The 27,330-nt window shown below is 38.1% G+C and overlaps 1 protein-coding gene across 1 annotated transcript in view; it reads right to left on the minus strand.

Annotated features, from left to right (window-relative positions):
• The window catches only part of chrm2a (cholinergic receptor, muscarinic 2a), an 88,823-nt gene extending 61,697 nt beyond the window's left edge, over positions 1-27,126 (minus strand). The window contains exon 1 of the mRNA XM_030148860.1: positions 27,005-27,126. The gene's annotated coding sequence lies outside the window, so the exon portion shown is untranslated. The remainder of the gene's footprint in view (positions 1-27,004) is intronic.
• Between the last annotated feature and the right edge of the window lie 204 nt (positions 27,127-27,330).

Genomic DNA, 27,330 nt, shown 5'->3' on the forward strand with positions numbered 1-27,330 from the left:
TGCGGTATTCAAACATGTTTTAGCTGAATCTGTAATAAGTACAGTTCATGTACATTCAGAAACTAAGCTCTAGCACAATAAAATTACACAGTACTTTAAGTGGGTGGTTTTGGTTTAACGTTTTGCTGGTTTTTGAATCACTTAATCCATCTGGAATACATTTTAGATGAAGTTCACCATCATTACACATCGTTCATTTTTATTTAAAAATGGTAGAACATGTATTTTCAACTTCTCAGTCTCACATCTAACTTCAAGTGTGATGAATGGTCCTTTTTTCATTTCTGTTGTTTTATAGATATAGTCCAGGTTCAACCCTAAAGTCAAACACATTTACTCAAATTCCTGCATTTAATTCTACTGCATATTACGTCAAAAAGGACTCATACTCTACTTATAATTTGATGCCTTATAAATGAACAGACAACATTTGGTTAAAATATTTGTGGTTTTTTTAAAAAAAAAATTTATTAAAAACTGAAACACAACAAAAGATGCAAAAAAACAAGGTGCCTTGAGATAAAAAGGAAAATAAACTTGTGTGAAAGGTTCGGGCTTCTGGCCAAGTGTGTGGACCAGCTGGTCCAGGACAGCCAACCCAGCTGCTCATACCATTTGTTTGTTCATCGGTCGGATCCACTGCAACCGCTGTGGTCCTTTAGTTTCTCATAATCCTGCATAAGTTTCTTCTTTTTTTCATATTTCTTTAGGCGTGTGTCTTGCATTTAGCTCTGCCAGCTTGTTGGAAATTTTATATAAACTCAATCGTTTCATGTTGTTGACTCAAAGTACCTCTGAATTTCCTCCTCTGTAAATATTCCTAACAGAGCCTGGACCTCATCGTCCGTCCACTTGTCATAGCTTCTCTTTTGGTCCATTTTCTGAATTATCAAAAGACAAAGCTTGTGGAAAAGAAATAAACAAAACAAAGTTTACTGTCACACAGTGGCTTAATGGCAGATGAACCGAATGTGGAACACTGTTAGTGTAGTCCACCAATCAGCGTTCTCCACCTCAAAATTCCAGGTAACCTGAAAAGTACTACCTCTCTACCAGGAACTTCTTCAGGGAAAGTTTGAGGTTGTGAGAGAAAGATTTTTACCTGAGTAATTCAGGTGGAAACATACCAGGGTTTTTCAGAGTTGTGGGTAATGCTCAAAGTTCCAGCAGTGGAAAAGGGCCTCATGAGAAGCATGGGGGTTTCGTTACATGAGGTTTGCTTTGGTTTTAATCAACACAATATTTGGTTTTGCATTATGCCCTAAGTCCTCTCATAGTGACTCAGTAACTGGCAATCGCTTGTAAAATTTGCTATGATCAATATGCTGAAGGTCAGTATTTGTGGTATTTTCACTGGGTGGTAAGGGTGTCAACACCAACATGTGACTGAGAGTCAGCTGTTCTGTACAGGATGATGTTACTCAGGGTAATGCATCATACATGGGATTAGAGCCTCTACACTAGCACTGATTTTATCTTTTCCTTATTTGCCTTTTGCTGAGTTGTTTCCTCCCTTTCCGTCACCAGCAGGGTCTCTTTGATCTTTTTCTTTGCTTTCTTTGCTTTGTCATCATTGTCTTCGCCCATGGTCTAATCTGTTCATTTTCACTGCGACTGGACTTGGAGCACCAGCTCCATGTGTTTAGTATTCACTGAGCACCACTTTGGAACCTCTATGTTGATTAAATATTTTCACTTCTGTGGGTTGCAAAGAGTGAGGCATTCTTCTTTACTCAGAGTATTTCTTGTGCCTTATCACAGTACAGACTTCACTTCTTATATCGTACTGGACCACATTTTTGCTCTGCTTTTAGCATTTATGAAAGTCAATGCATTTCTTATGAAGTTTCCTTATGTCTTTACATTTCTTCAAATTGTCACATAATCTCTTTGATTACTCTACTTCTGTGTTGAGGCTTATTTGCAATGGATTAATATTACCTGGGGACCTACAGTCATTTTTTTTTTGTAATTATTCTAGAAATCATCTGTGATCTTAATCCTATGTGAATCTGTCATGTCCATAATTACCCTAACCCTCACAGGCCACTGCAATTAGTTCCACCATCCTACATGTACTGTGTGTGTTTATGTCATCACCTTTAACCCGTAATCTATGTCTCATTTTCACATTTAAAATCTACTTCATCTTGGTCCTCCTCAAAGATAGTTCAGATCTAGATTCAAGATCTAAACAATATATGTATATCATCCCGACTGATTTCGTCTTATGCTGAAAACATATTTTCATTTCTAGATCTGTCATATTTAATGAACATTCATATATATTATACATTAAAATTGCATCCACTTCACCCTGAGTAACTTCAGAACAGCTGATGATAGAAAATTGAATCCAAGTCCTCCTAAGAATATGTTTATAGGGGTAGGAAAGTCCTTCATACTACATACCAGGCTTTGTGGAGGAGAATAGAGAGGCCCTGATGCAGACTTGGATATATTAACAAGGGATTTATTGAAAAGAAACTAAACTTCAAAAATGAATAAATAAATAAATAAAAATGGAATCCAGCAGAAACACCTGAAAATCCAGATATACACAGCACCAGAGAACATGGGATCATGAAGGTCACAGATAAAACAGTAAAAGCACAAAATGTGGAAGTTGAAATACATGAGATAGACAAACAGACAGGGACTAAAGGGAAGGTGAGTGGAACGTATAGACTGTGGAAACAGAAACGATAATATTCACTCTTGTATTGAATCACTCCTATTGTTATATTTTTAATCAGTTCTGTGCTTTCTTATGTCAACATTTCTATCTTTTTATACTTGTATTTTCCACTTATTTATTCACAAACAAAGCAAATTGCCTTTGTATATGAACTGCGCCATATAATGTAAATAAATCTGTCTCATCTTGCCTAAAAAAATCCCCTGATAACTACAACTAACTAATTTTAAATGCATTCAGCACTGGTAAAGTGATCAGCTCTGAGGTTTATTTGCAGCTGTGCATGTGTGTGCATTGAGCAGCATTTTTAAAGGAATGCTGGAGGATTGTGGGTAGTTACATGACAACAGAGATGTGAAGGATCCACAGGTGCATCCTTGGAAATTCTCCAAAGGAAGGACTCTTTGGAAGGATCTGCTTTTCCTTTCAATCCTCAGGTTGTATCTCCTTGAGTTTCCACCTTGACTCCTCACCCCTCCCACCAGAGATATGAGTAGAGGAGTCGAGGCGAGAACCTGAGGAGAAAGGAACCGAGGCAACAAGGATTTAACAACATGAGACGATGTCACCTGGAGCTTAGTTAAATATGAGATGTGGAACAGCTGCCTGTTATATTCTTACAGTGCACAGCTGTATTTTATGATCTCTGAGAAATGAGTGCTCATGTAAATGATTGACTTTACTTTTCATCAAAATGTGGCAGGAAATGTCAGTACGTGAACGTAATACATTTTTTAAAATTTAACATACACAAGTTTGATTGGTCATTTGATAATTTTAGATAAATAATAGTTTCAAACTTTCTCCTGCTGTGGTTTATACAATCTAGTCCAATGGTTCCCAGCCTTTTTTGGTTCGTGACCCCATTTTAACATCACAAATTTCTGGCGACCCCAGACATTCAAAACAAAGACATTTTTTTTAGCTAAAATTAATTTGTTTTTGATCATGTAATAGTTTGCTATAATATGTTGCAAATAAATGTTAATTTTACATGACATTTAGGTTATATAATGTAAATTTTTATTAGTAAGTTTTAATTTTTAAAAAAAGTTTTATCAATTACTAGAAATTTCAGCCAATCTCATTTGAATTCCAGGTGACCCTACGTGGGGTCTCGACCCCAGGGTTAAAAAAAACTACATTAACTGCTCCCAATCCCCTTTTTTAGTTGTGTGGTACAGTCTGTTCTTTCTCACACTAATAAAATCTTGCACCACAAACATCTGAAACCAGTGTTCAAGGGGTTAAACTGAAATCAGGAGGAAAGAGGGTCTTATTTAGAGGCTCACCTGGGGTGTAGATCCACCAGCAGCACCAAAGTTTGCATTGTAATAACGTCAATCCTTTTACAATGAAACCTTGCCACTTTAGTAAGTTTTTTTTTTTTTTTTTTTTTTAGGCTTTTTTTTTTTGGCTTTTTTAATCAATTACTAGAAATTTCAGGCGACCCCATTTGAATTCCAGGCGACCCCACGTGGGGTCCTGACCCCAAGGCTGAAAAACACTGATCTACTTCCTTTTACCTGTCCAATCACAATACAACTAAACTGAGACGTCATTCACAGTTGGACTCCGAGATCAATTTCCAGGTCACAATCCAGCCGAGGAGGTGAAAAATAAGGAATTGAGAAGAGGCTTTGCACATTGGAACAGTCCTCCGGTGAAAAATGATGACGTAGGTTTATGTAAATGAATCCTTGAAGGATCCTTCCTTGGGATTGAGAAACTGCTGAGGAGTGGATGGAAGGATGGAAAACTACTCCAGGGGAAATAGGCAGAGATAGAAAGCAGGTATTAGATGATAAAACAAGACACAGGTGAGAGTGGAGGGTAAACACATGAAGACAAGAAGTAAAATAACCAAGGACACATCGGGAGGGCAGCAAAATAAAACAGGAAACTGTGAAAACCATGACACTGCATATATGTGTCCTTTGGTAGACTCACATTACACTGGTAGAATTAATCTGGGTGGTGCATATGTGGATCTGTGGAGGTGAAGGGTTGCAATGTCTACTTGTTTTGTTTGTAAAGCAAAAAGTCCACTGCAAACTACCACATTTAGTCAAAGGTCAAGCTTTATGTGTGTTTTATCCCCCATGAGGAGACTAGGTTGGAAAGTTACTACAGCTTTTTGTGCAAATTTATGAGTCATGCTGGTATATGAAATGAAGATTAATATTTTTCAACAGGTGATCAGTTATTATGTGACAGTATATTAATGATATGCAGATTTTTGATATATACATCTTTTATCTTATCTCATCTCTTTTGCAAATGTGGCAGATCATTGCCTTTGTTGGGTGTTTCTGGTTATACTTAAAAGGCAAATAGGCCTTTAGTCGTCATCACTTCAATATGTGGCTTTATTTGTTTAGTTTTTTTTATCCTATTACTACTTTTACTTAATAGGATATGAATATTCCTCAAATCAGTGGTAATCATATTTTTGTTGTTGCAGGGTTCTCCTGTGTGCAATACCCAATTGTGCCATTTGTCATCATTCCCATGTTTATTAATGTATTTGAACGACACAGTTTGATCCCTGTGCAGATATCGTCAGAATAAAATGAATGGTAATGAGCTTGAAGCTTCATTGCATTTGTAGCTGCTGATGTTTTTCACCAGCTGCAACCAGACATTTACTCGGATACAAGAATCAGTCTCTTTGATGTTACCGCCAACAACATTTTATCTCTCTTTTTTTTTTTTTTTTTGACTGACTTCAGCAAATACGTGTTTATTGTGTTAAGCTGAAAATAAACAAGAACAAGTACAACGTCTAACATGGATTTATTTGCTATACCTCATGGGATGTGAACAAATGGGTGAGATTAGATCAAAATCTCCAAATCTTCAAAACAGCAATGTAAAAATCTGATAGGCTGGGTTTTTCATAGGGATTGCAGATGGAAAGCATTTGCCTGAAACTAATGTTTTACGTGCACGGTTTGAGACAAATAGGTGTTTTGTTGATAATAATCAGCACTGGCTGAGAAGAAACCTAAAACAGGACAAAAATATCCAGATTTAAGATCAGTATCTCATAATTTAACTTTCACAGAGCTTCACAGGCATACAAATTTAGAAGCCTTGCCCCTTAACAAAATGACTACCTGTGTAGTGAGAGCAATGGATTCTATTAGCTTTTGAAATGCTTACTATTCGAAAATGGGATTTTATACTGCTCATCTTCTCTCTACTTGTAATCGCCTTCTTGGCTCAACTCAGATTTAACAATAGGACAAAAAGATATGTGATAAAAGTTCATGGTGAGGCTTTAGAAAAAAAGGAGCAGAATTTGTCTGGCTACAGAAAGGATATGATTTAAGTAAACACTTGAGGAAGTAAAAGAGGTAAAAAAGGTTAACTGCACATTACAGCCAATCAGAAGCTTCAAAAAACCACTCATGAGGAGATTAGATGAAATTCCTGTACACTTTGATTCAACTGGCCGGACCTTTTGCACAATGCCACTGGGGTTTTTAATCAGACATGTCTGGACCTGTATTTAAAAGCTCTAGCAAGCAACAGAAGACATCACAGGGACACTTTTCTTCTTTCTTTTCACTGCTGTGTGAAAACAGAAGTGAAGTACAGGGATATTTCACAGTTGGAGAGGGACCAATTAAATTCACAATGGTCTTTGAGGGGAAACACTTATTTAGATACAATTTCCTTCACAGGGAGTCAAACAGTGCAGTGTTTTTTATTTGATTTTATTTTTACGAAGCAGAGCACTGAAATATGGATTAAACAGACAGTAGTGGAAGTTATTTCCTCTCTAATTCTGTTACTGACTCCTGCAGAAGCAGGGATTTGTTTTGTCATTCCTTTTGTGAACTTGACATCCTTCATGAACACTCTGGCATTAATTTGTGAAACATTCCACAGGCTTACGGACATGTGAAACTGAAAGGTACATTTATGCCTCTCTTGATCACCATAATCCCATTACGATTTCTGGTAAAATTTGTTAAGAATTTGTATAAACTTGGTTTAATATAAGCAGCTTTCAAATCTAGCAGATCATATTAGTGTCAGATTACTGCAAAGATATTTTACTCTAGATTTCAGAATTCACAGGCACTGCCAGCGATGATAAATCTAACATCCATTTTTCTGAGAGGACGTGGACACTACTGCATATGCAATGAAGAACACTGCAAACCTCATGCCATGTTGCTTCTTATCTGTGATTTACTGCACTCCCCCATGGGGTAAAGCATAAGCACAGTCTCCATAAGTGTATGTGAGTATGTACATGTCATTTTCAAAAAGTGTCGACGAAGAATATTCCACGCCACACCACATTTACACAACACGACATCACATTTTTATTTATGTGCTGTGTCATGAAAGAGGCAGTTTCAATGACCTTACAAAGCTATATTGGATTTTTATGTCCCTTTGGCTCTTGTTGTGTCTTGTTATTGTTTTGTGGATTGTCCAGGGGATCTGTAACCATTAGACTACCATCATCAGGTCGGGAACATTAGAACTCATTAAGAACACCCTTATGTAGCTTAGTGCAGTGAAATCAGTTAGGCAAATGCTTTGACAAACTGTGAAACAACAGTATATGAGTATGAAATGAAATGAGGCTTCAAATAGTTTAGGAGTCAAAACTAAAGTCAGCTTTGGGAATTTGGGTCAAAGAAAAACCCCTGTTCAGTATATTAATAGCTAATTTAAATATACTCTGAAATAATTAAACTGGCAAAGTTTTAAAAACCTCTTGAAACTTCCTGGTCAAACAAAATCACATCTAGGTGTAGTTGTTCATTTGTGTTTGTTAGCCCTTAAACTGGTGACCACGTCATAAAATGAATGAATGAATGAATTTTATCTTGATAAGATAATGAAAACTCAGACACTGATGAACAGGAGCCTGACAGCTATTATGTGTTGTTTCAGTCATGGGTCAGTGTTTCATTTGGGCCTACTGCTTATTTGGATGAACCAACATCTAATATTCACATAGCTGTTACATTGCCTCCCTTTATTATCCCCATAGGGAAACTCTGTCTGCATTTGATCTATCCTAGTAAAGAGATATTACCTAGCATTAGCATATAACATATATTAAGAGCAGTGATCTGCCATTGAAGGTGCCCAGGGACCAACTCCAGGTCTACATCAGTACCATGGTCAGGGGCACTGACAGGAAGGTTAACTTACATGTATCTGACACACATAACGTCACTTGCACTAGCGTGAAAACGAAACTGAAACTTAACATGCTTTCAACGTCCGATTCCTGACTTCTATGCCTCATTATACAGCAGATCTTACAGGACATTTTCACAACTTCTAGCCTGTATTTCTGGACCCCCTCCTCTGCTCTATGGGCCCCCCACAAGTGCTGGGCCCCATGAATTTGTCATGTTTATCCCCCCCTTATCGGCGCCTCAGCCCACACCACTAGATCAAGTCAATATTGTCAATAAATAGAAATGCTTAAAGTCACATTTCCTCTATTACACTAGTTAACTTGACTTACTCTTTAATCCAAATGTGTTTTTCACATTAATAAGTAAGTTGATGTTCCAGTGGAGGAAGCCCTACCTAACCAAACAGCAGTCACAATAGACTTTGCATTGATCTAACAGTAATTTCCAAACTTAATATTCAGTTTTCTTCCTCTGGCTACCGAGTGACAAATTACGGGTATAGCTTTGTAAGATCCATAGCGGAGTAGAAAATGGATGTTAGAAAATAAATTAGAACATGCAAATTGTGAACTGCTTTTAAACACATCAAACCATTTTACTTAGGCCCTGTAAGCAGAGTCCAAATTTCTTTTTTTTTTTTTAAGATCAAGTGAAGCCAGTGTGGAAATATCTTAAAGTGTGCAGTCATTAGATTCTATCTAGAAACACAAAGTCAATATATTTTTTCAGGAGCAGCCTCATTAACTTTATTTGGACCCAGTTATCATCATACTGGTGGTCCTTCTATAAATGACTCCTCTTAGATTTTAGTGAATAGAAGTGAATAGAAGGCTCTGATGTCTGTCTTAGAGGCTTCATTCTTACTATTGTCTTTAAAGCCACTGTTGCACTGCTTCATTTTTGTTGAATATAAATTTTTAAGTATAAAGCTGTAGAATGTCAATTAGTTACATATATCCACTTCATGGTAGTAATAAGTTCTGCATTTTGTTCTCTGAGACATTCCCCTCATTCAATTTAATACATTTCTATTTTAGATGATAGAATAGATGTCAAACTACCTATTAACCATAACAGACAATCTGGTTATATTGATTTATTTGCTTCATTATATTGTTAATGTTGGTAACCTCTGACTGTGTTTCTGTATTTCTTTTCATTTTTGAGTGACTGTAATTTGCATTGTACCTTGTTCTTGGCCAGATCAGTTGGCAGTTACATCAAAGAATGTCAGTAAAGCCACTGAGGCCAAGTCCGATGACTGTCAGAACTTATTACTTTAAGGGAATTTAAGTCCGTTTTTGAGGATGGAAAAAACAATACACTTGGTCAGTGTGACTGCTTTGAAACATGTCCTCTTGAATATTATTTTGTCACCTATAACCACAGCTGTATTTATGCATTTGTATTGTATGGATGTTATTTGTTTTTTGTGTCTCAACTATGCCTATACATAGATATTGTTTATATACTCTATATTTCTTCTTTCAGTATAAAAAAAACATTCATTTGTTCAAGTGTAGAATAACATGACAACGAGTACTTCATTCTTTCTTTATTCACTCAGCATCTTTCCCATAAGAAAAAAAAAAACATAGACTTCTCCTTCACTGCCTTTTGATGATTTTTGTTTCCCGGTTTGCTTTCTTACATTACAGTGTGATTAGATACATTTGTACATTTGACAGGTGAACAACAATAAAGCATCCTCCCATAATTGAAGCCATGAAAAACAGTAAATTGGTAGATGGTTGTCCACTGTGTATTCTACCATGCCTCTCAGCCAAGTCACAAGAGTTTATGACTACAATAGCCTAAACTGAGACAATGATAGGTTTTCATTGATCTGGGAGCCTAAAGGTGTCAGTCATTGCACTGGCACAGGGATAGTGCATAGTTTAACAGAGCTAAGAAAGAAAAACTGCACCTTTTGGAGGCAGTTGTAATTTATAATTATGAGCAAAGCCTCAAGGCTGCAAATATTCATTGTGCAGATTTAACAATGAAGTAAAACCAAATTATGGTGTAATGAATTAAAGAGAATATTTCTATTTCTTAAATATTGGTACATAGGTTTTTTCACAGCTAGCAAATCATCTTCTAAATCCCCCTGCAAATCATCTTGCAATCCCCTGGGAGGTCACATCCTGCAGTGTGCTCTAGATTAGTACCCAGGCATTTCTTTGGAATTGATTATTTAACTTTTTTAGCGTTATGTTTTATCTCGGCCTAGCAGAATGGCTTGACGCTGTCATAGAGGGCTTTGCCGGTGAATTGAAATCCTTCAGTGCAGGTGTGGAAAGCAGAGTGGTGAAGAGGCTCCTTCACTTCTGCACTCCACTGATAACTTTAACATTTGACCACGTATTGTGTGCAGGCAGCTGCTCTTATGAAAGCATGCAGCGATGCTTTCCTCTAAATAGTTTCCCATTTTTTGTTCTCATGTGACTTTGGGTTTCATAAATGAGAGTAAACTCCTGAAAGGGAAATAGATGTTGCATGGGTTCAATGGCTGCACAGACGTGATTAATGAGCATTTCTTATCATCAATCTGCTTATTTTGTTGCAATGTTGGTGGAGCTTCAGACAAATTGAACTGCTAAGTATGTAGAGTGAATTTCTAACAAGATTCATTCTGAATTACCTCCACCGTGGTCAAGTTTGAAATTATTATTTCAAACAGTCAGCAGTTTCTATTTCTCAGATTCAGGTTATAACAACTGAGAGTTCTAGCACTCAAATGGCTTTATAATGAATTAGTCAAGCTTGGAAATAAAAACTTCCGCTGTCAGCTGGATGGCAGTCAGGCCTATTCACGAGAAGAAAAAGATGTGCTTGCATGCTGATTTTGTATCTAGGTTATCGGTCACTCGTTCCCTCCTTTATACTCCCACTCTTTCTATTTTTCCTTCATCTTTCTTCTTCTCTACCACCTGTCTTTGTGTGGAATGTTTATGTGCTTTCATATGAAAAAAAAAAAAAAACAAACCCAATAGTAACAAACACATTTTCTTCATAGAAACACAACATTTTTGTTCATCTATTCCTTGACCTTGCTTTTGCACTTACTTGTTACATACACAACCAATGAACCATTACCATGCAACCGACCACACCCCTCCTCCATACCCCCATTGCCAATTCCGGTCTTCACACTGCAGCTATTTTCCGGACCGATTTCAAGGGATAATAGCACTCACAAATCATCCTCTGGGCAGTGGAGCCCATGAAATTGATGTGCCTTCATTTCAAAACAATGGAGGACCTTACGAGGGCCCTCATGATGTCATAACTTTAACAGTTGACAGGCTGGGCAGGTGTATTTTGGCCCCGGGATGGGCACTAGGCCAATGAAAACCCAGTCGGGAAAGATTAATCAATTGCTGTATCAAGGAAGATGGCAAGATATGAGTAGCCACAAGATAAGCTCAATCAAATTCTCTGTAGTGAGCAAAGTGACAGTTTTCAGTTGGGAAAACAGCTCCACTTATCACTCTGGCTTGCTTCACTGAATATCTGAGCTATCTTTTTGCACTTTCTCGTCCAAAAAGTCCTATAAACACAAATACATTAACAATAATATTTTTATCGTGAATTGCCCAGAAAACCAAAAATCGCTGGTTTGAAAATATATAAACGCAGTATTTCACTTTCACAACTCCATGATACAATAGACCCTAAGACCTATAGGATTCACTGAGGTTTTGTTAGCGAGAGATTGAGTAATAAATTATTCATGGGGGCATGTGAAAGGATACTATTAATCTCTCAAATTTTTCAAGAGTAAATTAGTAGGTTGGGTGTCAGTGGAGCTGCCATCCTGATTTGAACACATTGATTAAATTAAAATGAATGAACTATATTTTTCACTGAGAAAATTTCCGCATTATCCATCAGACATATTGCCACATTTAATTAATTCCTTCTGCACTCATTGACATTTTTCATAGAGGGTGCATAGGTTAAGCACACCTTCTGTATGAAAAGATTAAAAAGCCACTTACATACTAAAAAGAATTATGGATGACTGAGGAGCGTGGCTTAATTGGAAATTGATTGACTTGGCCATGTTACACCTGGTCTCATAACATTTCACATCCCTCATGCATAGGGAGTTTGATGCATTTTTCAATATGTAGGCACCGTAGCAGCAGAACCTTTTTCATACTGGTGGTTCACCGTGGAGAAAATTGTGTGGATGAAGCCATGTTTTCTCACCAGATCCAAGCCATCACTTCAAAGAGACAGGGTGGGGATGATCTTTGCATGACGGATGGAGCTTTGCTGGATGTGAGTGCTGGGGAACGAGCTGCACCACACATCTGGGCTTCATGTGCCATTACAGTGCAACTACTACAAACAACAAAAAAAAAAAAAAAAACAACAAAAAACAATACAGGTCGCAAGAACAGAATGAAAGCAGCCGCTCCATTTCAAAGATGGATGTCTGGTGTCATTCTGTGGGGCGAAATGCTCCAAAGATTTCACATTTAGAATAGAGGCAGGAATGTGTTAATACTGTTCAATGCATAGTGTATAAATAAAGCCAGAAGCGTATCTGCTTTTTATTAACTTTGTAGAAATTAAATGAATTAGTATTAATTATATTTAAATGGTCTTTTTAACAAGATTTGGTAAATTTAACAATTTTCTCTCTGCAATTAAAAATGCAATGTATAAAAACATGAAGACCTTTCACTAATTAATAGGGTTTTTACTATTATTATTATTATCATTATGTATTTTTTTTATATTATTATCATTTCCTGTGTGAGCACCCTCCCTGGATTTCAAGTTTTCCTATATCCATAATAACAGCCTGTACACTTTTCTGAGAAAAGATGTAACATTTGTGCTCAGTGATGAGTATCTCACCACCACTCTTTTACTCCTATACAGCAGAAAAAGTGTGCAGTACTAGCTACTGTTAGCTTAGAAGTGGAGTCGACTAATGACCAGCTCCCAGCACAATACAGACTCCCTCACAAACTCTATGTAAGCACAAGAGCACATGTGAGCACATACTCATTAAAATTTCCCCTTTGAGAGTAATAAAGTATTCTGATCCTGATACTGATTCTGATTAAACCCTCTGGTAAAACGTGCGACAATCCTTTGCATTAGATTTGATTAAAATGAGATATTTTGTGCGGGTCAAATAGAGTGTGCAGGTACTTCAGCAGATTTCTCATTTAAGCTACAAGAGCAGGAGTGGGTAGAGCGGACAGGGGCAGGCTTTGTGATAGGAGTAAGGCATGCATGGCTGATCAACAGGTTCCAGACAGAGACTGACGGGGTAAACGTGGAGAAGGCACATAGAGGAAACTCCTCGAGTGTGCCTGTATACGTCAGCTGGGGTCAGTGTGTCACAGCAATCTTCAGATGTAAATGCAGCTAAGCACAATGGCAGACAGACAGATGCACGCACCTCTGCATGAACAAAGCACATCTCTGGCTGTCAGATTGGACCGAGGAGGTTACAGGAGGTCAGTGTGGCAGAGCAGGAGCAGGCAGACAGCTTGTCAGAGCAGCTGACAACCAGATGGATGGACCAATATGTTAGGGAGTAACACTTTCTTGTTTACTACCACACTCTATACGTTCACTTGGACATACTAAAAGGCATAGATTGGTTAGTTGAGCAATATGAGCACGTGTTGACAAGTCATTTGAACACATCAATGCATAAATTTGAATTTCTAGTTTGTTTGTGTTTCTTCACTTCCATTATCTCCCTGCAAAGCATCTTAGTTCTGCTTTCAGTCAAAGTCATGGATCTATATGTGTTGTTATTGGGCTTGGTTTGCTCAAACTGGCACATTCATTTGTCACGTCTGTATGTCTTGGAGCAGAATCTGATCCCAGAGTCAACATTAACATGGCTTTTCTGGGGCAGCAGCTTCATTATTGAGCCCCGGCATGGTGAACCAGACCATTACTGCTCTGGAAAGAGACCGAACAAGGGGAGAAGGGGGAGAGGGAAAGATGAGAGAAGGATATAGGATCAGCACAATGATGAAGTAGGGGAGGAATGAGGAAGTGTGAATGAAGGATGCTAGCATGGGAATGGAAGGAGAAAAGAACTGACCAAATAAATCACCGGCCAAAAGATAATTGGACGAGCGGCACTCTGGGGACTGTTGCAGCACCGTGAAAAGTGACACCGTGATTTGCAATTAACTCAAAGACGAGGAATGGGGATTTCATTCCCTTTGGTTTAATTCCAGGAATGTGATACCTGACAAGATGGTAGCCATAATGAATCTGTTGGGCAGGAGGAATCATTATTATCATTTAACTTGTATGATGGCACCCCTCTCCACACACCATATGTCCCAATCTGAGAAGCAGAAAACAGATCAAATTAGACCAGGAGGTGAACCTGGATACCTAATGACCTACAGCAATTAACAGGTGCAGATGTGACAAGCCCACATTCACAGCTTGTGAATTTTTTATGCTGGTCAATTGAGTTATTTCTATTAGGAGTTGTCTTTCCTCTTCTGTTGACACGAATCAAGTGAAGAGCAAATGTTCTCACTAATCAAGTCCTTTGGTGTAACTGAGAAAGTTAAGATATGTCAAGGACAATACAATGTCCTGCTATGTCTGATACCCACTCAATCTCACAAAATGGAAATCGATTTGTATTCATATAAAGAAAATAAATGTATCCTCTAATAAGGGGGTTTGTTTGAGGTTTATCTTTTGCTCAGTAAAGCTGCAAAGAAAAGCTGATAAAAAGCTCAAAGTGTGAAATAATGCACTAGAACAAAATGTCAGGGTCACATTGCTTATGCATTGCTGTTTTATTGTAATTTATAGAAATTCAGCTCCGGAATGAGAGGGATGACGACTTTAATGACAGGTAAAGTAATAACAGATGACAGAAAAAGAAAGTGACATGTCACTGGTTGAAGGTTATTTGGTATCTTTCCATGAATTCTGGAAGATGATGTTAATGTGGCATCAATAAAACCAAAAGACTCTACAATGTTTATGGTTTACTGGAAGTGGTCTAACTGTAACTGAAGACAACTACAACTTTAATCACTCTGATTAGGCTTCTGGAAAAAATGTAATGAGTGTTTTTCTTTCAATATAAGTCAACAGTGTTTGCACTTTCAATGAAACTGGTTGACCTTTTCTATGTACCTGCTTCTAATAAAGTGCTAATTACAGTACAGCCTCTCATTAGAGCTCACCAATAAACATGTCTTTAAGCACAAAGCACTCACCACTGATCACTGTGTTAGCACAAGTAATAAAAGTTACCTCTATTTTTTTTTAGTTTCTGAGTTTACATATTGCTCTTAGTTGAGATCTTCATGAAGTGATGAGTACTATGCAGTGGTGTAATGGTCCCTGGAGCAGTGGTTGTACGCTCAATTTTTGCCTTTTTTTTTTTTTTCAAGTAGCTAAGAAAAAATGCCCTGTTTTAGAAACAGTGACATGTAAGATATTCAATTAAGTTTACCCAAAAATCCATCGTAGTATTTGCTCACTATTATATAATTATCATGACTTGATATTACTGGTCACACAAGCAGCTGCATGAATGTAAATGTATTCAACATGAGGCAAACATAGGATAACGTTAGCCTTTCATAACGTTAGCCTACTCACACAGCTTAACTATTGGCGACAAAATCTCTCCTCTAAATGTGCAGTCATATGACCAGTAGTTTAAAACAGTGACTCATTCTGAAACCACCTTAAAACTTACCTCAGACTTATGTATTCCATGAAAGTAGGTTCTCTCAATATGTGTCACTCATTTGAAATACATTTATTCTGTTTTTCTCATCTGCATTTCCAATAACTGCACATCTTTCAACGAGACATGCAATGACCTGTCAATCAACTGGGGTGGCACTGGCACCTAAGGTGTCCAATCAGGTTCCAGAGGTGGTCAGCGCTAGTTAGTAATATTTTCCTCAGCATGACCTGCCCTACTCTGCCTCTGATTGGCTCATCAATCCTCATGCCTAAAGTTAACCAATCTAATCAGTGAAGGCAGTGAGTACTGGCCAATTAGAGGCAGAGTAGGGCGGGTCATGGCTTCACCATCCTAGGAGAAAAAATGAGCAATTTGGCTCAGATAATACTGAATGGTGTCCATCAGGGGGGATTTAGAAGTGGGTATATGCTGTATACCGCCATATACCGTGGACTACACCACTAGTACTACAGCCTAAGCATTTGGTGTCTGAAATTCATGTTTCTTGGCAAAGCAGTTAGGAGGCTCTATAGACCGGAGCTTTGGCTTTTAGCACACACAAAAGAGCATTAGTCTCATTACACAAAAAGCAAGAGGCCAAGACAATCGGTATTCCTGTGCCATCATCCATGCTAACAGCTTCCAATTATCTGGTGACTGGGGAGTGAGACCCTTCTGATTTTAGCCATGTAGTGCGGTATTGATTGGACTGGAAAACTGTGTAAAATTGGAGAGAAGTGGGATGACCTTGTCTCTTGTACTTCTCTCCTGATTGACAAACAAAGTAGAGACAGCTGTGGAGATGTACCTGCATCATAATGCTCTCCATTGAAGCTTTAAGACTGTCTAGTTGTAAAAAGGTCTTTTAAAGACAAAGCCAAATGCTCCTGAAAGCATCTTTACCTTCTATAATGTGGTACATTCAGGATAGAATTGGTGAAATCTGGTACAGTGTAATGTACAGCTCAACAGCTCAAACCTTTCAGAGAGCGAATTTCAATACGCAGAAGTAGAAATGGAAAAAAAAAAAAAAAAAAAAGACATGAATGCAGGTAATTCCTCCATCTCATTCACTGGTGTAGTTGAAGGTGAACTTCTTCATGACAGTGTTAGAAGTGTTCCTCTTTTTTTAGATGCAGTGTTGCACCTTTATCTCTTGTCTTCTTCTCTGTGTGTTACTCTATCTGTCTGAATGTCCTTTTTGTCCAGGTCTTGTCCACTGTCTGTGTCTGAATTCTGCTACCATTGTTTTTCAGTATTTATTTGCAGCACTATGTGTACATTTTCAGAATGTATTTTTTGTACACATTTCTATGCAGTCATTGCACTGTCTGTCCTTCTTGAGGTTTGTTCATTTTTTTTCTCATTAAAGGTTTTTTTTGGGAGAGCCTTTCCCTTTGACAGATGGATGTTGTGCATATTGAATGTTGCACATATTGTGCAAAACTTTATACTTCCATTTTTTATACTTTTAAGAACGTTTAATTCTACTTGCCTTTTCTTTTGCACTGGTGTGTTGCGTATTGCTGCTGTAAACTGTTAAATTTCCCCATGGTGGGATCAGTAAAGCCTTATCTTATCTTATCTTATCTTATCTTATCTTATCTTATCTTATCTTATCTTGTTGTTCAAGAGAATTTGTGATTTGCAAGTAAATAAAACTTGAGTGAATACACATGTACATACAGAAGGTTTATAGCATTTGAAGCAAAAATACAGTGAGACTGCTAAAGTGGTGAAAACACAACCGAAGAACATGAAACTTTTATGCAGAGGGGGCAGTCACAAAGCTACATTTCAGCCTCTTTTGACAACTTACAAAAAGGAAAAAAGACAGATTTGGATATTCTCACACTGCATTTGGAACATACTGTATTTCTTACATAATTGAAGACAGTAGAAAAGTTAAGGCAGATGAAGTGGGAAGAGGTTTGCTCTAGTTTACCGTGTCGTCTTTGTGCGATCAGACATGCCTATTCTGTGAAATGACTGCTTTGTGAGAAGCCTGTCAAAAAAGGCCATCAGAGAGTGTGAACATAGGGGTGGGGGTGCCTCACACAGTGAATCTATCCCACAGTCTGTTTGTGTTCCACTGACACAGCGTAGTCTCTGGACTCTGTCGGCAGTCCTGTTCCTGTCAAGTCAAATAACAGCATTTCAGACGGGCTCCTCGCACTGACATGATGAGCTGCCTCAATGGAAAGCAAGAGAAGTTCAAAAGACTGGTCAGTATCTACTGGACATGCACAACACTTGACCGTGTGTTGGCCACTGAATGCAAAGAAGATGCCCTACAAAACACAACACACATGCATGCACAACCTCAGATAACTTAGAAATGCCTACTTTCCTTCTTGCTGGCATTTCTTTCAAATGTCAAATCATTCACCTGGAACAAGTTACACAGACCTTCAGGGATCTTCTTTGAGAATGTCAAACTGAACCATGAATCTGTACAAAGCTTTGGCTAAAGTACAATGTCCACTCACGTCTCATAGTAAAACCTGGAGGGAAGAAGTAAGACATCCAGGTCTCAGACGACTTGGTCACGCTGCACTTAGCCAGTGTACATGTAATCTCAGGATATGTTTGGTCTCTTAAATAACCCGGTCATGTTTATCCAGTGGAAGTATCTCACGACCTCGTTTCCTGTGTAAATTCGAATAAGGCTATATGTCTGCATAAGCTAGTGATTTCCTCTACTGTCCCATAAGGCATTGCAAAAACAGGACTCTCGTCTTTTCTGAGGAGAAAAAAGACAAACTCTCACCAAATGCCATCAAATGAAACTGTGGTATTTACTACCATTATCTGTGCTTCGTCTCACGTTTACTTTTAAAAAGACAGCGTCGACAGAGTCAATAAATTGTACTTGCTGACCACATAAAAGGAAACTACACTTTACAATGCCTTGGGGCAATAAAAAAAGAAAAAAAAAAAACAGGATGAACCCAGTTACACCTGAGGCAATAAACAGCTCTTCAATCGCAAAAACAGCAGAATAAACTCAGAGCTGACACAGAATGCAGTAACAATAACAGACAATGATTGTCACTGAACATAATAATATCAGATCTGGACAGGATGCATAGCAGCCTCCACTGTCCTACCTCTGTTTCAGCTCAGTCCTGTAGAGTCTCTTCTAGAGCAGAGAGAAGAGACTGTTTACCTTTTGATGATCTACAATATCCAGGGTCAGGACCCGTGTTTATCTGTTGAGTGTGTACACAGTATTGAGCTTTTTGTCAAGTTGTCTGTCACAGTGGCAGTTCTAATTCAGCTTTGATTTCACACATGGTCTTTTGCTGTCTGGGAATGCGAACAGGACACAATGTTTCAGACAATCTGGAGACAGCGTGGGCATAGTTTTCTGTTGCTGTCATTTTCTTCTACACGCTATAAAACCCCTTCAGTCATTTCACCTCATATTTCATTAAGCTACTGATTATAAAATTCTGGGAAACTGGAATGATTGCAGTTTTTAAGGGCCTTCAGAAACCACAAAAACACATATTTAATGCCTCTATGAGTATCAATAACCTGATAGATGAGTACACTTCAAAAGGTTAGCAAAACATCAGTCGATGATAATAAAGTGAAGCCCTCAAGCTAAACTTGTGAAAATCTTTCATCTCTTTAAAAAAAACTATAAAGCATATTTTCTTTGCATCAACAATCATATCTTTGGGCTTCAGGTAATGAAAGGCAAACAAAGCTGAATAATATGTCAATTCAAAGATGTCATACTTTTGCAAAACTCATTCATGAACTCATAAAAACAATAAGGAAAACTTATGGAGGACTGAGGAATTAAAATAACTTCATGAAAAAAAACTGTATGGAGTAAAAAAAGGCGGTGACGCTGGCAAAAGGGCAGTGATTCGTCACTGTGCCTCTATTTGATGATCATTTCTCTCTCTTAGCTTCAGGTAGGTCTGTAATTAGGTCAGTAACACCTCCAACAACTTTGACGTTTACTGTCTATTTCAGTACAGGTCTGCTGCCTGCAGTGCAGACACTAAAAAAAATGGATTAAAGTACTTCTGATGCATCACATTTACTACGATGCAATCTGTGGTAAATGTACATAGCGCTGACTATTTAAGGTCATGGACACCCATGTCTGCTCATTTAAGATTTTACTTTCCTTTTTAAACCCCCCAGACACCCCCTTAAGTCAGTGGTTCTCAATCTTTTTCTGTCAGTCTCCCCTTTGGAGGACGAAAAATCTCCAGGCCCCCTTCAACCCCAACAACATTGAAACAGTGGTGCAATTATAACTTTTATTGAAAGAAACATCAATACTGTAACAATACTTTTTGCTTTTCCTTCAATTATTTGTTGCGCAAATTAAAAGTAACTTAGATTTGTGTGTGAACAATACAAATAAACTCAACAAGACTGCTCCCTGAGACAATATTTTTCCAAATAAAAATAGGAAAAGCACAATTATCTTACAACTATGACAGTAAAGTTCCTTTTTTTAGAACAACAAACAAATTTTGGTGACAAAGACGAACATTTTAACAATATCAGTGGCTGCAATGAGCCTGTTTCCATTGCACATCTCTGAACATTAAAGTGCAAACTGTACAAACTGTGCAAAAACGCAAACATTGCACATTTTTCTTTTCCAGTCAAATGCTTGTCCATTCTCCAAATCTAAAGTCTTTGTCTAGTCTAGTGACAGATCACCATGGCACTAGATTTATTTGTTGTACATCCCTAAAATGAGTCCAGGGTGCTCCAACTCTAAAAAATTTGTTCCACCTGCTGCATGTTGTAACCTGGAAAAAAAAAAAAAAAACACCCAGGAGTGATCCCATGACCCCCCCAGCAAGCCTTTGCGCCCCCCTAGGGGGCCCGCCCCACAGTTTGAGAAACACTGCCTTAAGTGAATCTATCAAAAGTCCTTTTCTGCTAATGTTTAGCTTCTTTAGAAAAAACACCCTGTCAAGAATAAAACAAAAAGAGGCTGCTCTAGACTTACTTAGCACTGGTTTTGTCCCCTGAAATATGAGGCGCTCTTCCTGTTGGCTAATTGCTTGTTAGCGCTCCTAGCCCACAAGAAGAAAAAAGTCACACAGGCTACTTCAAAAACACCCACACAAGCAGCATTTGCAGCAGCACAGTAAGATATTAAGGCACCCTGTCATGTTGGCGCCCTTTACAAAAATTTGTGACACCACCCGGAGTTGATCTTCCACTGTCAGACTGGAAAAGTATACTTACTATCTGTTTTCATTTATTACCGAGCCACATACACGTTACTCTTCCAATGTGTGGATGTTAGAGGTCAGATGGGGGGCTCAACTCGTGCCCTTTTTTGACTCATGTCTTACAATCTCTCATCACAGTGGAATTAAACCTGCTGGCAATTACAATAACCCATCCCTGCCAAGGTCTGATGGGAGCAGCCGGGCATACTGAATGTTTTATAAAGCCAATGATAACGGCATGGCCTGAGCTTGAAGTATTGAGCTAGAATTATCTGGTGCTGAGGCTTAGAGTAATTAAGAGCAGGGAATGGCAACTGACATTATTGCTGGATGAGCAGCAAAGACTGAGGAACACCTGAGGCTTTTGGAAGCGTAACTTATTTAAGGGGATCTCCAGAGATTGTTAGGGTCGTACTACAACGGCTGCTGCCGCCTCAGATGAACTGCTCTCTATAACAATAACTGAATTGCATGGTTCTGTTCTAAAAAAGAGAGAAAGCACTGGGGTGAAAGGAGACTGGAGGAGAATGTTTGGTAGCTTAATTAAAATTAAAAAAAAAAAAAAAAAACTGTTAATAATAAAATAGATTAAGACCAGTGACTGACAATCTCATAGTTTTGGGAGCTTTGGGCTGATGTGTGTGTTCTTTGCTATTTAGTGCCTCTCAAGTGTAAACAAATCACAATTTGCGTTGATTGTAATTTTGGATCACGTGGTGATGGAAATAGTGCAACTGCGTCTGTTTCCTGTTTTTAGTGACATCTTCCTGCTGTATGCTATGGTACAGTCATAGTTTGTTTAAGATGAAACCTTTAAATCAATCCAGTCAAAATAATAATATGGTTCATACATTTCTGCAAATGGTGTCATGTTGAAACTAAAAACACATTTAATAAAAAAAAAAAAAAAAAAAAAAAAAAAACAATGTATAATGTTGTTTTAGTGTTTTAATACTGGTGTGGCTTTTCAGTTGTATCTTTCTGAAATTATGTTCATATCCTATAATTAATCTATTTTATGTCAAAGATATAGCTGTCTAAGATGTGATTTAAAAAACACTTTATTTCATTATTTTTAAACCAAACCATAATGTTTTTCTACCCCTACCCCCTGTTACCTATGAACCTAAGGGAGTCAGGATGCCTATTCCTGTCCTAGGTTCTTATTTTTATACATCTCCTATCTATCCTAACATCTCCTCATTGAGGAAAAGCAAAGCAGTCCTGACTGATTTGGGTAGAACTGTGTAAAATATATAGCTATACATACATCAGCGAATACTGACATTAAGCATATTTTTGGATCAGAACCCAAGTCTGCATGAGTCTTTTCTGATGACTGGGTTGCTTTCAATAAAATGATATATTATAAATAAATAAATAAATTCTACCACTAGTGTTACTTTAAATATGACTACAAACTAAATATGATCTTATCATTCTGTATTACCTGTGATCCACAGACCGACAGTGAATAACGAGACAGCTACAGCTATAATATATGCAAAAACTACAGTCATGCTCATTACTTTCACATCAAATTCTCCAAACCTATTCCATGTATTCAGCTTGTCAGATTGACTCTAAACTTCCACTAAAACTGTGGATCCTTACAGATTATGCACTGCAGGAAGCTTGTAAACTAAATTCATCATTTTGACTTCACGGGTAATTACAAGGTCACTGTATCCGCTTGTATGTTGATGAAATATGCTGACAGAATGTGGGAAGTAGTGTTCAGTCCATTGATTCTGAGCCTTTTGTTACAAATGTAATTACACAGGTTTGTTTCATCTAACTGTCTCTGTCTGCTAGATAATGACCTTAAGAAGGAATCTCCCTGCTCCCATCCTTTCCAATCAATGCCACTTCGTGCAGTGGTTTAGTGGCACTTCATATTGTAAAGCTCTGCAATCACTCAGCATCTGATAAGAACAGCTGAAGGCTACACCAGCCGTTTGTCTAGCCATAACTGAACATATAGCATTAGCATGGAAAAATGTCATCCACTGAATCTGGACAAAGTGCACTGCACATACATTTAAAACCATATTTAGATAGCATGAGTCACATACATTCACAATCTGTCACTCTTTTCTCTGCCAAAGCTTTTATCCATATAGATATGAACACTTGTATGAATGTTCACTGTTATGTAAAATTCCTTCACAGAATCTCTTTTCAGGTCTTCTACAAATTTCCACATATTAACTGAGCCATTCTTCTGTTTCTGCTCAATTAGACCTTCCTTCAACACCCAGTCGACACTGTACGGACTTCCCAGCTCATCCACATAGAACAAAAATAGCAATTTAATTGCGTAAAAATAAAATAAATAAGTGTGTAATGACAGAAAAAGAAAGCGATTAGAGCAGGAGCTCAGTGCAAATAGAGGAGCCTACTGCGGTTGAAAGCGTGATAATTAGACATTCCTTTCTGTGTGTGCCAGCTACACAGATTCACTAATGTGCACTGTGCAGCCACTCTACAACCAAGAAGCTTATGTCCATGGAATGAGACACCCCACCGGCTAAATTTAACTTTTTACAAAAGCAACCTCGCCTCTAACACTGTTTTCACCACTGCCAAAAACACAGATTTAGGAATATGTGTGCAATGTGCATTCATGATAGGTAGGTGTGTTGGCACGAGTCTCTACACTCAGTCCCCCCCCCCCCCCCCCCCCCCGTCCTCCGTGTGAATGTGACCAAGAAAGAGTCATTCCCTTCAATTTATGTGTCCATACAGATTTAGACGTTATGAACCACAGTGCACGTTTCCATTCTCATCATTTTAGCATCAAACATAATGAGGATCAAACTGTACCCCTTTGTCTCCTGTTTCACCACTGGGGGTGATATGAACCACATTAAGACTGCAACTGTCTGTCCACAGTTGGTTATTATATTAAAATGTGAAAATTCTATGTCAGTTACTCTTCTAGTCATTAAATCAGTCATCAATAATGTGAGCGCACATAACTTTCCTCTCATTTGCATTAACTAGTATGCCAGCAGGCATGTAAACAAATCAATACATGAATCATTTGCAATCACAGTCAAGCACATTGACACCTGCAAAAATTATGCATAGTTCATCATTACATCTGCATCTGTAATGCAATATCAATAGATGTAGAGAAGGACACTTACAAACAAAGCCACATGTCTGACCTTGGTAAACCTCAGTGGGCTAGCAGAAATTGAAAAACTATCAAATATCTGTTCAGTCATGGTGCATTCAAACTTCATCATCAATCAACATCATGACCCCAAAAGAGGATGAGAAGAAAAAATGGACAGCATGGAAACATCAGCAGACCTACGCAGATTAACACCAAATTATGATGAACGTGGTAAATTAAACATCAACCAGCATCATCAACCAGAGAATCAAACCATAATGCCAAAAAAAAATCTAAATTTGGTTTTCAGCAACAAATATGGAGCAAATGCAGTGAGCAAATGAGTGAAAATGCAGAGTTATGAAACAATCATTCCTAAGATAGTTAGTGTGGAAGTATTAAAATGAAAAGAATAAAAATGTCATTTTCAGTGTTCAGGGGTCATTGTTTGCTTGCCACATGAAAGAGTTGACTGTTCAATAGTTTGTTCTTGATTATATGAAGTGTTTAATCAAATAAAAAAGTTCTTAACAAGTACTGAAAGGAGTCTGTGAAAAGTGAACATTTCTGACAAGCATCAAATTGTGTTGTTTTTTCTTTCTAATTACATCAACTGTGATCTGGTTATCTTTTGATACCAAATTTGGATAGGGATGTTTTTTTCCGGATGAATAAACACTTGTCTGCACATGGAAATCTGGACACTCTTTAAGTGTTTTATCAGAGCCAAAAGTGCAAGGATGAAGTGATGGAAACTTTATAATGGCTTCCAGACAACAGAAAAATGCAAATCCTCTTCTCTTTTGAACAGGACTACAAATCTAATTCCTAATTGGAGATTTGCATGAATGTGCAAGAACAAAACCCAGCATAGACACAGAGACAATTGGGAACAGAGCGTACAATAACAGACACTAAGATGACATTTGTCCTTTTTTTTGTTTACTTGCCATCTTTTCAGACAAAACCAATTACTGCCAGTGACTTAATCAAGGTTAAGTCACTGCACTCATTAATACATTGAACAGCACAATGTCAAATGACCAGCCTGGACTAAGGATGAGGCTACAGGTGACTTAACAACCGTCCATCCAAATACTGAATTCAGCAAACACTATTCACAGCGTACACTGTTTTATTTTAAGTCAAAACGACAGCGTCAATAGCTCAGTGAATTATAAATGATCTCCCCTAGAGCAATCACAAGGATCACAGTTTTTTCTTTTTCTTTTTTTTTTCTTATCTGAGCCATAACTTTGTTAATCCGATTTCCATGTCAAATAAAGGACTGCTGCTCCACTTTGTGCTTTAGATTTTGCCATCTACAAATCCTGTACGGTTCCCACTGTAACAAATGGTGAAGAGTGAAGTTCTCAAAATGAGAACCAAACTGCGTTCACCTCACTGCAGTTTTTATTTTCGTCCAAATGATAGGAGGAGTGCTGCGTTATTTGTCTCCACTGCGTCCAGGATAGAGACCAAACTTTATCCTGCTTCACAGACAGAGCATATATACAGCCTAATGATAGGAGGTGGATGGTAAAGTACTGTAATAAATCAGAGCTTTGGATTACATGCACTAAGTCCTGTAGTGGGTTTATAAGCAGCTGGCAACCTGCACGTCATAAGAAAAAAAAAAAAAACATATTCTGGTTTTTCTCTGCATATGAAATTCACGTTGTGTGCAGAACATCCCAACGGTAAGCCCCATGTACACACAATACGGCATAAAACCCACCGTCTCAAATCTATTTTGTCTCTCGCCTTGCGCTTTTACGCGCGTAGGCTGTGGCTGCAACTCGAAATTACCTTTCATTCTTTGCTACAAGAAGAGATTTTCCCCTTTTTCAACGCACATACTCTATAGTACTATGTTTTCCAGGACACGATTAATAGACTTCAGAACACAACAATCCCGTCTCCTTTGTAAACCTGTGTTTTGGCGTGCCTCTGAGAAGATCGAGTACACTTACATCAAGAATGGCTCATATGAGGATACAAGAGCGGGAACTGCTCCTGGGTACAGCGACGCACAGGTTTTCCTACTGTGTGCATGTTTGGGTTGTTTTTTCCTTTAGTGTTGAGAGAATTTCTAACTTTATTCTTTATTTGTAGTTACGTTAGATGTGGAGAAATTTAAGCAAGAGGTAAAATAAACGAAGGATACGACTATGTGTGGATATTTTTCCAAAGCGCATTAGGAGTGAAATTCCTTATAAACTTAGGATATGTTGCGGGAGGGAAAAAAAAAAATCACCCAGACATCAATAGGAATAGTTGAAAGGAAAACGCTTAAGAAAACGATCGTTGACTTCACTGGATATTTGATGAGACATTGCGCAGTGGTGGATGGCTGGTTTCAGTTGACAAAATAAAAACATGTAGATTACATTAAAAGATACTAAATGGGAATCTGATATGAGGGCTGTTTTAGCGACATATCACTGATAGTCTCAAGTAACTAAACCGCAATAAACATTTTAAAAATCGCAAATAAAATTGAGTCCAGTCGCTCCATCTTCTCTGCGCCAGATGGCACAGGCAGCTGTGGATCAAGCGTAAAAGTCGTCGTTATTGTCCTCATCATGCAGATCTTCCCCAGCTCCAAATAATAGAAGGACTGTTTTCTACGCGGTATTTCACGTCAATCATTTATTTTTTATTTATATCTATAGAGATTTTTTTTTTTTTTTTTTTAACATATATATATATTTTAAATCCCGACTAGAGCCGCCGTGACGATAAAGTTACACTTTTTCCACAATAAACATGAAGTTTCTGAAATTTTAAAGAAAATTTAATATCCCACTTTAATGCGTGATTACAGGTGTCAGTATGACTGTGTGAACACCCTGACAGATATGCAGAGACAGTCCAGAATCCAACAGGAACAAGTTCTACCCCAGAGCCAGTGTCCTCAAGTCAAACTCTGCACTTACTGTTCGATCAGGTGTCTTTGTCTCTATATAAAAGCATCAGGTAAAGATAATTGTCCCTCTTCTTCAACTGAGTGGATGTAACCTGGAGTACAGGGGTTATTAAAGGGTTATTCAGGTATCGGCTTACCTGTTCTCATGCTGTCATGGTGGTGGCGTTTTTCGGTCCGCTTCATCGCACCGCGGCTGCATGTCTGAGGACATGATTCTGGAGACAAGCTTTGGAGACGAAAAGCGCCTCGGCTTCATAGGAGAAAGTGGGGAGGTTGTTGGGGGGGGGGGGGGGGGGCGTGTGTGTATGTAAGAAAGCAAGAGAGAGAGAGAGAGAGAGAGAGAGAGAGAGAGAGCGAGAGAGAGTATTACGGAGAGAGCGATGAAGAGCTGTAAGAAGTAGGCTGGCTTTTCTTTGACGATAATGACAGTTATTTGCCTTGCGGGAAAACCTTAAGTCTGACA

Source organism: Sphaeramia orbicularis, chromosome 12, assembly GCF_902148855.1.
Source record: "Sphaeramia orbicularis chromosome 12, fSphaOr1.1, whole genome shotgun sequence".
NCBI lineage: Eukaryota > Metazoa > Chordata > Actinopteri > Kurtiformes > Apogonidae > Sphaeramia > Sphaeramia orbicularis.